At 43.8% G+C, this 17,207-nt stretch overlaps 1 protein-coding gene across 12 annotated transcripts in view; it reads left to right on the top strand.

Annotated features, from left to right (window-relative positions):
- Nucleotides 1-17,207, top strand: part of RABGAP1L (RAB GTPase activating protein 1 like) — a 258,432-nt gene that overhangs the window by 203,282 nt on the left and 37,943 nt on the right. Inside the window, exon 1 of one of the 12 annotated variants that reach the window (XM_074598617.1) lies at nucleotides 16,143-16,387. The exons of the other annotated variants lie outside the window; for them this stretch is intronic. The gene's annotated coding sequence lies outside the window, so the exon portion shown is untranslated. Of the gene's footprint in view, nucleotides 1-16,142; nucleotides 16,388-17,207 lie in introns of those variants that run through there. 12 annotated transcript variants of the gene reach the window in all.

The following is a 17,207-nucleotide window of genomic DNA, read 5'->3' on the forward strand; positions in this document are numbered from 1 at the left end:
AGCATCTCAGCAGTAAGCAGCATAGTGGTAATTCAGAGGAAATCTATTTCTTCACATACAAAAGACCCTGGTGCCGAGATGCTGCAGCCCTTGCTAGCCTAAGCCTTGGCGTTGTCAACACAAGGAGAATTATCTTTTATTTCTATGCCTAGAAATCTTAGAATACATGCATTTGGAAGAGATTGCGTTTGGGCAAAAATTTCAAGCTGTCCCGTGTCATGTTTGATCAGCCTTTCTGATAACGTGTCTTTCTCAGAAATCCTGTGGTTGTTTTATTTCTGCAGATGTTACAGAATTTAAAACTTAAGTTATTGGAAACAAGTCATGACTGTGTTACAGAAAGCTCAGGTAATCTGAAGCCAATGGCTATTGCATGCAGCGGCTTGGGGTAAAAAACACTGATTCATTCTCAGCCTAGCACAGAGAACAGTTGGGACCGGACTTTTGTTTCATTTCATTTGTTTTTTGACAAATTAAATGAGGTGACAAATTCTGAAGCACCGTGCTATACTGAGACCTACAGCTAAACTTTTAAAAATAATGGGGGTGAGTGGGGTGGGGAAAGGCAAAGGTCAACAATGTTCCCTTCCTCCTCCCCTGCCAGAGCTTTTGCACATAAACAAAGAGGAGACACTGGGGACAGTGTCTTTATGCATTTTTGCTGGTGTTTGATTTCTCAGGCACCTGCAGTCGAATTTCTCTGCTTTGACAGTAAGCGAACAAACAAAACTGAGTATAGAAAGATGGCCATATGCATTTTATAAATGCAGAGCTCTGCAGTGACAGTAGCTTTTAGAATTGAGGTCCCTATTAATAACTTTCCATTACAAACCCCAGGCATTATTTTTGCCATTATTGATACTGTTTGAAGTTAAATTCAGTGAGTGGTTACTTGTCTGTTATCTAAGCAATACGTAGCTACTGCAGTAGAAGTTTAACTGGGTACTTCATAAGGGCAATATTCACATTTTTAGGGTCTCCTTATTGCTTTGCCTCAGGACTGTCTGGTTTCCTGCAGTTAATTGCTTTTATTTTTACCATGAAATAGGCTTGTTTTTCTTGTGGAGAGTAAGTAGTGTAGTAAACATAGGGTTAAATTATTTATGTTGTTTAATTTATTTGTGTTTGGGCATAAAGCAATTGCATCAGGCTGGTAAAAGGAGGTGAAGATCTGCATGCCAGAGTCTTTGGAGAATGCAGTTAAAGTGCTATATAGAAACGTCCTAGTATATTTATCTCCATTTGTAGAGGTGTTTCATTTTATTTAAGAATGACAATGTGCCAGTTTACTTTTTCGCAAAATTTTAAATAGCGTTGTGGTGTTTGGCTGTTTCATATTGCTTAAGTCTGAAATAATTCCTCTGTAAATCGTTATTTTTCATGCAAAGCCGTGAACAGCTGGGCAGAGAGGTGTCAACCCATTGTCCCGTCAGCCAGCCTCTGTCTGCAGGAGGTCATTGCTCTTCCACTCATTGCTGTTTCGGATGTGCACCAGCAGCCGTTCGGGTGTACTGAGGAGTTCTGGAAGCCATGGGGGGGTGGCATGTTCCTTCTTCTCTTTGCTCTTGCTTCCCCACCTTCCTCATCTCTGCAACAAAAATTTAAAGGATGGGAAAAAGTTAAGACCCATTATTGTGGGTCCATTCACTGGGAAGCCTTGACCATGTATTTCATTTTTCTATTTGATTTTTCAAGCAGCAGATGAAGAGTGAGTCCTTATTATGTTATCGTATCTGTTTATTATTCTTTCAACTTCCTTTTCTTAATTAATGCAATTTCCTTGACAATAATTCTTAACCAAAATTTGATTCTGCAAGTGAAGTTAATCAAAAGCCATGAAAAAACAGAAAATCTCATCTCCGAGTGATTAATCAGCAAAATAAATAATCTCTTAAATCTGGAAGTACAGGCACAAATTTGGTGTGCGTGCATGGCTCAGGCCCGAAGGCGGCGTCTCAGGGGGAGTCACCCAGTTCCTGTGTCGCAGAGCTGGGGAATCCGCAGCTTTGACAGACCCAGCCCAGCCGCATCCACACACGGCACCCGCCTGGAGGCGTCCTCCTCGCCCCTCTCCTCAACAAGAAATGCAGGTGTACTTTCACTAGCGTAAATACGCTGTGGTTGGCATAGCTTGGAGAGGCTCAGAGGTTAAGGCCTTGTCCTCCGAGGAAAAAAAAAGGAAACGATAGCTAAAGTTCTTAGCAGAGTCAAGTGATTGCCTGAACAGTTCTTTTTTAATCTCAGAAATCCTTTTGTTAACCCATAGCTTAGAGCACAAGATCAATGACCTTATCATACATCCTCGTGGGGAGCGATTTCACGGCAGCCTGAGTAAGCCACCTGATTGTGCCACCTGGGATGCTCCGGCTTTACACAGTAGGGAATATTGATTATACTTCAGCCAGTCAAGAGCAGTGGAAGAAATTGGAAACGGATCAGGGCTTTGGTTCCTGACTGCCTAATGAGAGTACTTTGTTCTGCTTGCTCCCGCTCCCCCTGAAAGTGGCCTGTTGCAAGATGCTGTATTCAGTAACGCCTGCATCTTCTCATTAATTATTTTACCCATTTTGTGTTCTTTTCTTTACCACAGTCAATGACACATTAAAAATTTATTGTCAGGCTGTTAGTTTTGTTGACTTTGCAATCTACCTGGCCTGTCAGAAATGAGAGAAAAAAAAATTCATCACCCTGTCACTGGTGCATTACTTAAAAATTTTAAATAGTCCTGAAAACAGTGAGTGCAATTTCTTTCTTCGTGAGGTAGAAATGAAAGGGGGCTCCCGCACTGAACAGAGCTGCAGTTTGGTGCCTGCAGAATACAGATCCCAGCACACAGTTTTCTTCATTGCAGCAGTTTGTCCAGACCATCGTCCTCACATAGGCCGGTACAGACACAAATGCCGTTGCTTTTAATAGTGGGAAGCTCAGAGGCAAATGTGGCCCTTGTTTCTCTTGTAATACAAAGTGAAATTTAGGTTTGTGTTGTGATGAACTTCCTCTAAGAGTACCTAATTTGCTTTTTCAGTGTGTATGCACAGCATGAAGCAGGGCATGTTCCTTCCTGAGGAGGGAGGACATGGGGTAAGATAGCAGCATCCTGCTTGGGACTGTTTGTGTTTCCAAGCAGGACATTTTGACGAGATGGTTCTTGCAAAGGTGGTGACTCTCTGGCCCAGGGAGGTCTGTTTTTGCAACATGGATTTTTGCGCTGTCCTGAGACGCACCAGAGCCATCTTCTCCAGCCAACATGACGGACCCAAGCACTTCAGGACCTGACAAAGACACGCCTGGTCAGGGCCAGAGGAAGTGTCCCTGTGAAGGTGTGAAGGGGAAGAAGGCGCTGCCTGGACTTGGTAACCCTTGAAAACCGCCTCCTCTCGCTCCCTGGCAGCAGTGGACCCCCTAGCCTGAAGTGAAAGGGTTGACTGCAGAGTACTAACTGGTGAGGTGCATTAGGAGGATGGGTGGTTGTGGGCCGTGCCAGAGTCCATCTTGCATTCTGCTCGCTCTCATCAGTCTCTCTCCATCAGGCAGCTTCTTCTCCAGCATCAGGCTGAGGCCCCAACGGCCAAAGTGAGCAGGAAACGAGCCGCACGTTCATAGATCCAGCGCTGGGCTGAGAGCTCACACAGGGGCTTGTTGGGAGCCCTGGCTCCCCTGGGAACACAGGGTGACTCTGTATTTTCCTTCTGTCTGTCTGTATTGTAACATCCACAAAATGTCAGTATCAACAATGTCTTGTAGAAGGACTTTGTCACAAGCAGTGGTTACAGGCTACATGTTTAAACAAGGGAGCTATTTACCTATATGCCTTGTGGATTTTCAGCCTTTGATCCATCATACTGGAATGTTACACAAGCAGTGTTACACAATCCCTATTGTCACAGGGATTTGGGGGCAAGGGGAGAGGTAGGAAAAAACGAGAAATGTTTTCAAGTCCCTGATGTAAGGGATTTCACGTGTCCTTATTCAACGATGAGGAGCACCTATCATAAGGTTACCTGCATCTGGGGTTTGTATTTGTTTCCTTTTTGTTGCTTTTGTGATATAAAGTGAATTGTAAGGATTATCAAGAGGATAAAGACGTCTGTGCTCTGGGAGGCTTCTCGGAAAGATCAGTAATGATGGCTCTTAATGTTTTAATGTGCCTTACACTACACTAATGGACCTAAACCAGCATTTTATTCTGAAGGCAGATTTGTTGTCATCAGGAAAGGAGACTTGGCTGCTACAGGAGTGTAAAGAACATACAGTAGACCATAACGTAGGAAGGTACTGAGCTTTTATTTTTGTGACCTTGTCCAAATAGGAAGTAATTACAATATAATTCAATTCTGAAAGTCTGGAAACCATGACAGTTGACAGAGAGTGACATTTTAAGAGAAATAAGCATTCGTTTTAATACATCTTCTCTTTCCAGCTCCTAAGCATTGTTGATGCTACTTGCTTTTCCTGCTTCTCTTTCTGTTCCACTTCGAATACACGATCAGAACGCAAGATTCAGGCTTGTCTGCACCTTCACTGATTAAATCTCTTCTCCCTGGTAATTTCCAGTATTGCGCTCTCCCCTGACTCTACTCCTGCGCTCGACTAGTGTCACAGCTGAGCAGCTGCCCCACTGGTCCATCCTGCCAAGGAAGGGAAGCGCTTTTGTGCTTGTCCCACTGCAACTTCTCTTTCTGCCCTGCGGTACCAGGGCGAGGGGACCTGCAGCCCGGCTGTGTTACACTGAGCCTTAGCCTGGCACGTGCCAGCGAGCCAGCTTCAACAGGCGACGCGCACAGCCGTCACCACCATAAGCAATACCGCTTCCCCATAAACTGGGGCTAAGCACTGGAAAATGTGCAGTATTGGGACATAGTTAACCTTTTAAATAAAATCCTGGGGGGCAGGGGGGGAGAGTTAGGTGGGCCAGTTGCTGTATTCTTGGTAACCGTATGTTAGTATTAATATAGCAGTATTTTTTAATCTCCTGGGGGAGATTAAATCCTGGGATGCACACCTGCAAAGACTCACTTATGAAAGTGGAGAATAATAGTCCATTTGGGTTTTGATACAGTCTTTGGTTCTTGTGACTTAAAACAAGACTATTTCCCTTCAGTCACTCATTTTGCTCAAGTTCAGGGAGCACTAACAGTTTCACCAGCCACTTGACTCTCCAAATACCCTAGAGATGAATGTGTCACAGTAGCTCGATGAAGGAGGATTTTATCACCTCCCGTTTGGAGGAGGGGGAGCAGAAGCAGACAGTGAAGCTGTGTGCTCAGGCACAACTAACTCTGGCTGTGCAAAAAGGAAAAGTGTCAAGGTGTTTTAGGTTGATGTACTTCTCAGCAACGGGATCGCGTTGTTCTCCATTAACTGTTGTAGCTTCTGGGTTGTTTTCTTGTGTATGTGTACCAGGAATATCTCAGGACAGTCAGTTACCTCCCTGTGTTTCTTTCCTCTGAGACTCTAGTTATGGCTTTGATAGATTCACTTAATAGGCTCATTAAGGAAATGGAGGGCATCTCGACTAAGTGTTTTGCCACATCAGTGAGTCTCAGTTGCCTTCTTTTCAACCCCAGACACACAGGAAAACAAAACATCGCCAAAGATGTCTCTGTGTGCAGCCCCCAAGGACCCAGAAATCATTCCCAAAATTATGAGGATTGAAAACAGTGAACCTGCTGTAAATTACATAATTTACTGCCTACAGAACAGGTTATGGCTTGTATACGCTCCGCCCCATTCACAGTAGTGATTAAGTGCTGTGTTGGGGCACTAAAGAGGATGAGGTGTTGGGGCACTGAGGAGGATGAGATGCAGGTGAGAAGTTTCTCTGCACCAAGCAAACACGGTTCACACGTAGGCCCCCAGGTAGGTCTTACTCTGTTTCTGAAGTGCCACACAAATAGAAGTTACTCTGTAAATAAGGATAAAATAAGTTATCACTGCGCTCTGTGTGTGTGTGTGTGTGTGTGTAAAAACCAGGGGAAAGGGCCACTGTATTTTCCCTTTCCTCCTCCAGTTTAATGTCCGGACAAGCCACTTAGCATCTTTCCTGACCTGACCACCTTCCGACACCACCTTCCGATGGATTGTGTGCCGTACGGGTCCCTGGTTGCGCCTGGCTGACAGCGACCGGCTTCATACCCATTTAACAGTGAAAAACAATTAACTGGTACAATCTGTCCCCAGATTAAGTGACCCAGAAAAATCTTTCTTTCAAAACTCCTGTTTAAGTCTTCCATGAAATGTGTACACATGTTGTTCTTGCTCTTCTCATTACTCAGTTTTCTCTAATAGCTGCTGTCTATATAACGATTCTCTGTGTCCACGCGGGGTTGTTCCAGAAGGCTGGAAAAGCAATGTGATTTAGAGGAATTATTTGGCCAGAACAAGTGGATCTGGGCTGTTGAGATTCAGTTACTCGAAGGGTGCAGAGGGACCAAATTCCATAAGCGAATGCAGAGATGGCATCGAGATAACATAGACTTGAAAAGATGGGGAAATAGATGAGATAACTCTGCAACTGAAAACATGGTGTGCAGTCACTATAGGCTCCAGTATACCAAGGGTAGTCTGATATGAGTGGGCTTTAGCTATTAAAGATCGTTAATAAGTAATTAACCTGTGAAATGACTGTAACAGACATAACTTTAATCAAAATTGAATTATTAACTTGCCAGGCGCGCTTTGGAATTTATCAGTACCCAGGCAGGACAAAGCCCCTTGGCCACATTAATTAAAGATCCCCCGCACTCGGGAAACACTCCTAAAAGATGCCCACCATATCAGATTCACCAGTTAATGCTTTTCTCCTTGCTGCCACTCAAAGGCCACCTCCCCAGTTTTGCATTCAATTTGTCTTTTGCTGAAAAGCTGCGAATTTCATACTACTTTAGCCCTGCAGCAGCCAGCCTGTTGCTAAGCAACCTCCAAAATACTGAAGGGGCCACAGTCTGGCTGCTTTCCTGCAGCCTACCCTTATTCTTATTTATTTAGTTATACATCTTATTTATTTATTTAGCTAAATAGATTTCTTCCATAATGTGGAAGCAGAGCCGTGACACTCTGAGTTGCAGCAGGGTGCCCTTACTTGCATATCTGTGTGTCTTCTCTGTGACACTGTCCTCTACCCTGTTTTTCACTGGTGTTCCTGTTCATCAGCTGAGCAAACTCCTCATGATATTTGTTGAGCTGGAGTGGCATCCAGGCGTGCACCCAAAGTATATTTTAAAGGCGTAGCTAGCCATGGGCTGCTGTACTCGGTGTGAGATACCAGGTGGGGATCTGTTTGGTCCCAACAGCCCTCCATGGAAGGGGAAAAAAGGGTCAGAACAAAGATGGCTTTAAGCCATTTTTCTGCTTATTTTATTTCTGGCTGCTTTAATTTTGTCTGTGTCTGTGTTCCAGGCTTCTTGTAGCCTAACCAGATCTGCAAAGAGTGAAAAGTCGGTTATCCTTCGCCTGCCCGACCACGCTGGGAAAAGCCCAGCTGCAGAGGCAGCCCTACAGGAACAGCTGCATTTTTGTGGGGTGGGGTTGGGATCCCAGCCAGGCCACAGATTTGCCTTAAATGCTATCAGCTGGAGAAGCAGGTTGCTGATGGAGTATCTGGTGCATAGATAAACTGTCCGAGCTTTTGTAGTGGCTGCACATGGATCGCAGACAGGTAATGGAGCTGTTACCCTGCCGTGGGTTCCAGTCATTCCCAAACTGGTGGAAGCTGGAAGTGGTTTGTGAGCACATCCTGTGTCGCCCAGAGAACCTCCTTGCCAAGCAAAAAACCTGATTTGAATAACTTTTCACAGCCAGGAAGGCACTAAGTGGATATGCTGTAACAGAGCCTGGCTGTGTGTGTTGCGGTGGCGTTGGCCACATCAGCATGGGTGTTAGACTGCCATGATGGCTGTGATGAAAGAGCTGCCGTGCTCTTCAGGAAGGGCTTCAGAAACAATCCAGGTGCTCTCACAAGCTCCAGTGTTTTGCTCCTTGACTCCAGCACAATACTGTAGACTGAAAAAGAGAGGGATGAATCCTGTAGAGATACAGAAAACTATACGCAGGCCATAGAAGAGTTACAGGTTCCCCCCCCCTTCTTCCTTTTATATTTTTTCCTTTTTTGTTTCAGCAAGCAGACACAATATTAATGGGCTGAGTCTCCGGACTGTGCTTCTTTAACAGCTGTTGCCTTTTGGTCCTCTCCTTACTGCCTTTGGCTGCTACTGACTGACAGCTGCTTTGTCTGTCTGTTGTAGTTTTCATCATAGACTTCTTTTTGGTAGAAAAATCATTTTTCTGCTTTGGTGATCCATCCATTACCTGGTCCTCTCTGGAGAAGAACAAAGAGAAGCACATGAGTGTTTGCTTTTGTACATGCCGTCCTGCAGAACAGAGGTTGCACACAAGGATGGGTGTAATTTTTTTACATGAAAGTGAGATGAGGAAGGCGATGCTTTAAGTCCAAATTGAATTTTCCCCTTATTTGCTTTAAGCATTCAATTACCTGTTTGGAAAACTAAGATATTTCTGAGAGTGGTCTGGCATGCTCATTCTGTATTCTCAATTTTTCAAAATGAACTCTTGGTCGTTTCTGTCCTTCAATATACGTCTGTCACTGGGGTGTCCACTTTTTATGTACATGCAGAGCACTGCTGATTGTAAAACCTTTGCTGACCTTTGGCTCTGTGTGTTTTTTTAATATGGTTGAGATTTCACAGGCCAAGCTGTGCTATTTTTGTTAGCACGTACGCTTGGGTGCTGTTATTCACATGGAGCTCAGAAACCTGCTGGGTGCTTGGGTAAATATTTAAGTTTCCATCTCAGGTATTCTCTAAGCCGAGTTGTGAACAAAACAGAGGAGGCTTAGAACCACCTGAAATGCCCAGGAATAACTTTTCCTGCCCTGAGAAGTTGTTTCAGGTACATTTAAAAAGAGTGAGTCAACAGACCTTAATTTCATTAATTGAAGATTCAGCTGGACAAGGCGCTGTGCCGTCTTGTCTAGACCATGCTTTTTGCCAAGAAGGGTTGGACCAGATGATCCCTGAAGGTCCCTTCTAACCTGGGACTGTATGATTCTATGAAGATAGGAAGAAAAGGATCTTTCCTATGGGAAGATGTCAGGTGTTTTAGGGAGCAGAAGATGAGATTAACACCTTGAAGTACACCCAGAAGCAAGGAAGTGGCTGGTGTTGGTAGGGATCTGTTTCTTGTCATGGCTCTTCCCGCTGATGTACTCAGCTTTCGCTCCTGAACTTTCAGAGGTCTGGCAAAATGTAGGGTGGTCTGCAATAAAATATACCTGAGCTGATAAAGATGTAGCTGCCCTGTGGCTGTCTGCTCACCCATTTGTGCTGCTGCCTCTTGCAGGATCGTGGTGGTGTTTGTTGGGCCCAGCCAGCTGCCTGTACCTTGAAATTCCATAACTCTGGAAGATCCAAGAAGAGCACAAGAATGCAAACAATACTGATAAAGGGAGCACAGGTCATAATTCCTAATAGAAAAAACTTAAAAATCAGTGAAAATAAAAATACAGTATTGCCCAACAAAATAACCTGAATGTTTTGCAGTGTGCTACTGATAACAGATGGCCAAGTTAGGGCGCTCCATCTTTAGCTCACAGTAAGATTTTTCTCCTGCTGCTGTTATACTCCATTATGAGAGATAAGATATATCTGTCTTGGTTGTTTCTGGGCTTTCTCAATTTCACAGTCCTAAGTAGCGTTAAGGAAACTGTCCTTTTGTTTTTATTTTTTTCCCCAGTACGGTTCAATAGAGGTACCGTCCGTCTCAGTAACGTCAATACTGTGCAACGTCACAAGAATTACCAGTGTGACTCATTTATTTCACTCTCCTTAAAACTGGGGGGAGCCCAGTTAATGTACTGCTAAATCAGTTGCCAGTCCCCAGGCAACCCTTGCAGTCCCGGCAGTGTTGCTAAGTCCATATTTAGTTCTCCAAGTTATTGTGAAGTTCTGCGGTGAGACGTATCCAGAGAATAAAAAAATGGTGTGCTGTTCCAAGAGACAACCATCGTATGGCTGAGAAGGTGATCAAATCCTTCACCACTTTTAAAGAGTGATTAGAAACTGAGCTATTCTCCCACAAATGCAGCAGAGGACATCTGTAACCTTTCAATCCATTACATAGGCCGCTTGTATTTCATTTACATATAATATCCATGTGGATATAGCAATATAGCCTTTCTTTCTCATGTTAGTTATTAGTTTATTATAAATTGGTTTATTTTCAGATCAGCCTCATGTTTACACCATCAGATTAAATGTTGCAGTTCACTATTGTTGCTGGCAAAAGAACGAACCCTTAGGGTTTATTCTTGCAGTCTCCAAATGAGTGAACAAATGCAGACGCTGATTTTCCCCCTATTGATTGGAACTGCAAACAGAGTTGAAATTTGATAGACGGTATCCTTTCTGAATACCGGTGGGCTGAAACTGCTGCCTTACCATTCATAACCAACATCAAAACTGAGAGAAGCAAAAGAATGGTATTTCTTACTTACTTTTTCATGGTTAGGTACCCGACTTTCCCATTTTTTAGCGTGCTTTTCCTGTTTTGCTTAGGGGATTGACTTTTCAAACAGTGAAAATAGTGATGTTCATCATATAAAAAGTATGATTTGGAAATACAATGAGGCATTTTATGGTAGAAATCTCTTTTTTAAAACTTCCTCTTGCAAATTGTCCTAGATTTTATTGCATCCTCTGTTTTTCTTTGTTTGCTGTTGTGGGATTTCTTTCTTCAAATCAAGCAAAAATTAGCTCTCATTCATTCCAGGCACTTTCCTTGCAAAAGGAATTTTGCTTAAGCTACTTCCTCTATATAAAAGGCATGTTAAAAATCAAGAACAGATTAGAAACTATGGCTCAGTTTTCTCTCTAAATCTAGCCCTTTATTTGGATGTTGAGGGGAGTCAACAGGAACGCTGTACCAATTCCTGATTGGTTTTTTTGGGGGGAGCATCTCATTTCTTTTGCACAGGTATATATGCATAGCAGTAATACAAGACCTGCAGTCCAGATTTTAAATAAAAGACAAACTTGGAATAATACAAATGGGGAGGGCAGAAGAGTATGTGGAAATATCTGAGGTCTCTGATGTCTGAAGAAACACCTCATTATCACGTAGAGAACTCTTTGATAACTTGTGTAAGAACCTGCCTTCTCTCCCCCTCCCTACATACCATTTGAGCTCTTAAAATAAGCTTACTAGCAGTCAAACCAAGACAGGTTAATCTTTAAATCATATGTAAATACAGAAGCTTTTCTTATTGTGGTATATTGAAGCGCTAAACGTAGATGCAGATTTTCACAGGAGGAAACCAGATCAGCACAGTTAAGCACTGCAATAGTTTGTCTCCCAGATCACCGTCTGAGAACAGAATTTCCCTTTCACTGTACTGTAGGATGATGAATAGGGATTTAGTGGCAAAGGATAATGTAAAGCTTAGATTAGCGGATGCTGCCAGGAGTGTTATACGACTGATGAGCTTGCACGGGCTGGAGCTTCTTTCTTCTTCTGGAGTTGACCTGTACAAATTTCAGGGAGATTCTCCCAGGGGAGCACTGAGACTGGGCTGTCTTCCGTCTTTCCCAGCAAATGGATCTCATGTCAAATGCTTTCTCTATCAGATCGCTATTACTCATCTTTGGTATAAATATATACTCTCAAGTGCTGTTTTCTGAATGTTTGGCTACATTCAGTCCTTTGACCTCCAAGTTAATGCTTTCATTTTGAACTCCAGCATTGTGGGACAGGCTGCTCTCCTGGAAAGCATCAGTAGCTTGTACTTTTAATGTATAATGCATGAAATAATCTCATTTTGGAGTCTTCAAGCCTGCCTCAGTCTAGACTGCGTCTCACAATCGCACTGTCTGACTGCCGTACCTCAGCCACCGAGACCGGACTGGTCTGTCTGGTTGAGTCCTGAGTAGCTGATGCCGTGTGCCATTTCCTGCTTGCCCGCATCATTTCAGTCTTAATTACTCTTTATCTCATCTCCCAAGCAATCATGCTGCTGATTTGTTTTTTGCTTAGGGAATATGTTGTTACAATTGTGCTATTTACACACAGAAATGTCTCGCCCTTTCCATTAGGCTTCTGTCAGGGGTTCCATGTGGAAAACTGTCACAGACCTTCCTGGGGCTTTGCCGTGGTGCGCTCCAGGGGCACCGGCATGGCAGCCCCCCCCTAATCATTGCAGAGCAGAGTGAATTGTGGTGGGTTTGTGCCTGCCTGGCTCCAGTGTGGACAGGTGACCTGCCGTGGTCCTGCCTATTTCTTTCTTTTGTTTAACTACAGGAATTTTTCATAGCGCCTAGCTCTCCAGCCTTTTGTTCCTTCCCCTTTTTCTCTTGTCCCAGGTCAGGTGCAAAGTGAGCATCAGTAAAGATACTAAAATCCGATGTGATGCAGGGCACTCGGGCAGGGTCATCCGGGTAAACAGGGCACTGCGCTCTCCTGCAGGCCCGACCGCCCTGCGCAGCACGGCTAGTTCATAAGAGAATTAACAGCACTCTGGAGAAAACTTGATAGACATCATCGTCATAACAACAACAAAAATAATACCACTTACAGTTCTGCGTTTTTCATAAATTTTACCATTATTAATATTTCTCTGGGAGGTAGATAAGGACTGATAATCCTGCTTTGGGGAGGGAAAGATAAATATGGAGAGATATATCTACCTTGAGACAGAAAGTCAGGTGTGGGTTTACAATGGGAAGCCCCAAGTCCTTGGCCCCAGTCTGAGTCTCTTCACGTGACAGATGTCACTATTTAATCTGCTACTTGCTGTTAATTAATATCTTTTGTTTGCTGATATGCTCTAAATGAAAAGCCAGTAGACCATGGGTGAAGGGAGCAATACAGATATATACTTGCTCTACGATTATGTTTGTATGAATCCTGAACTAGCTCTGTTCCTCTGATGAAGCTTTTGCTTGACAATATTTGGCTCTGCTTCCATTAGCTTGTGGGCTATTTGGGTGAAATCCCTGACCCAAGCTATACTGAAATCAGGCCAGAAATCCATATAAATAATTGTAAGTGCAGACAACTTACTACAACTTCTGTGCTAATTTTCTTGAAAAATATGCTTGACACCATTTTTTTTCCTTTTTCAATACCAGCTGAAGTGATAAATGCAACAAGTTTAAAATAAATTTCACAGGTAGTGTTGTGTTAGGACCAGTTTATTATGGAACTTAGCTCTGAATGTCATTTGCGTGGTCTAAATGCCATACAAACATTATTCAGTTGTTGGATTAGTAGCCCCAGGGAATATATATCAGAGACATTTAGATTGGCAAACAGATTGGTAACGTTTGTCCCTTTGGCAGCTGGAGGGACCTGTTTGTATGGATTTGTCTCTGAGGGCACAGATTCAGGAGAGACTGGCAGTGGCCCTGGGGCAGGCGTGGGCAGTCCCAGGTACATGGCCCTAGGGCAAGTGCAGGAAGGTCCCTGGTAGGTGGCCCCGCTCTTGGGCTGCTGTCGCCTCCCTCAGTTGCGGTGTTGAGCTGTTGATGGACGTCTGCCATCACGGAACCAGAAGGAGACAAAAAATGGTTCCCAAAGAGAAGGGGTGAAACAGAAGGCTGCTGCTGTTCAGGACATTATGCTCTAAGTCAGTTTAGGAATTTCTGCCTCTTCCTTCTGAACGGTTTCTGCAGGGAAGCCCGTGGTTCAAACAAGCGTGGCCCCACTCAGAGTGGATAAGGCTGGAGCGGCCATTGGCGTGTCGTGGAGCTCACCACTGCCAGCCCTTGCCTTCGCAAATAGGAAGAACATCCTGTTTTGCTAGAAGGAAAGGATGGGTAAGGAAGAAATATGCTCAGCTCTGTTTTAAACCTCAGTCAATTATATGCATGCCCCGAATATGCTAAGGCTGCGATTTCCAAAATCTCACAGTAAGATTCAGTATTCCTTTGCTTAGTAGCAATACTGGCTCAGGGGTGCCTGGCTCTGTCCTTGCTCCTCTGCCCCACTGCCCCTGTCACACCACAGCTCTTGGTGGGGCCATGGACAAACTGCCTCGGTTGCTTGGGCCGGTCAGAGCCCTGCGCTGCCTTCACCTCGGGAAGAGCACGAACAAGCGAAAAGTCATCCCAGCTGTATTGCAGATTCTCAGCAGACGAGGAGGAGTTCACGAAGCGAGAGATTTCTGCCAGACAGTTGACATCTGAAGGAAATCTCGCTGAAGAGAGGAAATAACTCCTAGTGCCCTTAGAAAGTGAAAGAGTCGATATGGAAAAGAAATATATAAAAAAAAAATTTAAAATGTGAATTTAATTAATTAAAAAAATCAAAAGGGAGTTGTGAGTTAATTTAAAAGGCTGCAACATAATCTGGCAGGGACTGACCTGAATAGTAATGAGTGTATACCTGTAGGCTGGCATCCTGGCTATGCTGCTGTTTAATCTTTTTCAGGTTTGTATAGTTTTTAGAAATTAAAATGGGTGGATTTGTTTTAGGCAGCTTCATGCCCTTGTTTAGCTGTAGTTTCGAGTTAATGTAAAACCTGAAATGAAGTGCAAACTTGACCCAAATCCTTTAAAATTGCAGGCATTAACCGTCTCTTTTAGCAACAGAACAAATACACAGAGCAGAATTAATTGAGAATATACTTTTAAAAATACAGGAAGTGACCTCCACCAGGCTGGGGATCTGTCAGCTGGCTTGCTCTTATACCTTTTTTAGTTTTAGAGGTGAGGCTAATAAATAGTTTTACTTCTTTTCGTGAACTTTAAAGATCATCCAGGAACTTTGTCAAAGAAACTCCTAATGCAGCAGTTGTTGCATGGGAGCAGGACTAGCTTTTTGTGCAGAATCCAGCTGTTTTCGGGAGGCTGGGAAGGCCAGGAGAGGGATGTTTGAGTATTTTCTGCTACATTCGTTTTAATCCATAACGAAGCACTGAACACATTTGTAAAGGTTCCTCCTGCTTTTACAGTGACTTTGCTGTTAGTGCTTTCCCGTAAGACTGAAGGAGACCAGGGCGACAGTACTGCCCTCCTCCATTATTCGTGCTCACAGTAAATAATTGAAGAGGCAGAGATGGCAACGTAAAACGAAGACCCGGAAGTCCTCTGCTTTTCCCTACGGTGGGCTACACGTTTGCAGTGAGTGGGAGCGCACGCCAGCGTCACCGCTTTGTCGGGAACGCCTCTGCCTTGGCAGTTCCAGCCAGGCTGACCCCTGCCACATTGGCTGTCTCCAGCAGGATGGCTTTGCTGGCTTTAATCTGCAAAAAGGAGCTTACAATCTTGCCCCCTTTCCAATCAGGAGAATGTGGTGTAGCTGCAAATTGGGAGGATTTAGCCGTGCAAGTACATATGCTAAAGCACATCAAGCCCAGATTTTTCCACACATTTGGAGGATTATTTTAGGAGAAACACAGGTGCACACACCCACTTCTTGGGCCGGGGGGTGGGCGTGTTATTTGATATTTTAAATAATAAAAATAAAACTTGGAGAAGCAATTGCTGAACTATAGATCAGCCTGAGCCTGGCAACTGCTTTTATTGAATGCTATGGGGTGCTGCTGTGAGCAGTGGCTTAGCGTTCAGTGCTCGCTTTGAATCCAAAACCACGTCTGCAGGTATTTACCTTCTGATCTCTAAAACTGGAACAGAGTTATGAAGAAAACGGCAGCCTTCTCGAAGGCTGCAGCAGTAAATGCTTTGCTCCCTGTTTCCCTGGGATAAACGCCTGTGGGAAGGATTTCACAATGTTTGACTTTTAAACAAGCGTTTTTCACTTGTTGGTCGTGTTCAAAACGGTTCGTAGGGGTCATTAATGGGTAAGGGAATTGTGAAAAGAGCATGATACTACCGTTATTCATTCCCATTTGGGGGAAAAAAAATCCTGTAAACTTATCTTGAAGGCTGCCAAATGCCATTCTGAGTGCTCTGAAAGGAGTTTTATGTTTCCTTATCTGAAGACTGCTGTGATCTTCCCAGATTCATTAATACATGAAAAGCAAATTGCAGAAAACGCTTTTATGTTTCAGAAACGTGGTGGCAGGAAGGGAGTGCTTAGCAAGAAGCTGCACATACCGCACATACGTAACGCTTTCCCGTCTATCAGAAGATCCTATCCCTGGCAGATAGCAGCAAGACATTCCTGGGGGTGGAGTGACAGTGAATTTATCTCGGGAGCGAGCAGGATTTTGCTTTGCTAAGCTAGCTGGTTTGCTCAATTCAGGAATTTTCCATTCACCTCCATTATCCACCAGCGTATAAATCCCAGCAACTGTAATTAGGGCTACTTACCTTAATTAGTTAGCAGTTTTCTGTGGCTCACCTGTTCTGCTGGCTCTCTTCTGTCATACTGTCTGCTTGGTTGAACCGCTTCTCCAAAAATTCCTGCTTTGGAGGTATGCTTTCAGAACTATGTCGCGGAGGGGACTGCGTTGCTGTTCCGTGAGGAAGGCTGCTGCAAGGTAGACCTGGTGTTATGCAGGGAAGCGCTATTGGATTTAAAGAAATATGAAGCTGCGCTATGTGGTTTTTATTGTCTTTTGATAGATTATTCATCACTTTGGCGCTCAGAAACCCTGGCTGAGGGGAAGGCTCTGTATTGACATGCTGGTAGGAGTGTGCGGTGCAGCCTGAGGAGGTGGCCAAGGGCATCCCTCCCCTTGCCTTTTCCTTTCCAGTTCCTCTGGTGCGAGCACGCTACCACTACATCTGGGTGGACATATTTGCTTCAGCCAGTTTAATTCAAAAGATTTAGTTTAACTAGCTTGGTACTTACAATTTTGTGTGTTGGTTCAGGGTGTAGCACAGACTGTTAACATGGATGTAAAATGCAGGTTCGTAGGGATTTGTGGGCAGCTCAGCTCCATTAGCTTGAAACAGCAGCTGAAAAACATCCTTTTTAAAGTAAAGATATGCATTAGCCAACATCAAAAATCAGTTGTTGCAATTGCTAGTTAGAACATGCCAAAATGACAAGCACTCATTAAGAATAGATATGAGAAGAATTACTTGGCCAGTAATATAACAGTAACATGTAGATTTAGTGCTGTTAAATCATCATAACCTTTCTGTTTAAGATGAAAAAAAAAAGGGAATACAGGTTCTGGTCTATAATTCCTTATAATTATGCTGCGGCTGCAGCTGCGGAGTACGTCTGATAATTTGCATTCTCCACCTCCTGCCCTTATTGCAGAATTAAATTGGTGTCTCATTAAC

The sequence above is a fragment of the Larus michahellis genome, chromosome 8, assembly GCF_964199755.1.
Source record: "Larus michahellis chromosome 8, bLarMic1.1, whole genome shotgun sequence".
Lineage (NCBI taxonomy): Eukaryota > Metazoa > Chordata > Aves > Charadriiformes > Laridae > Larus > Larus michahellis.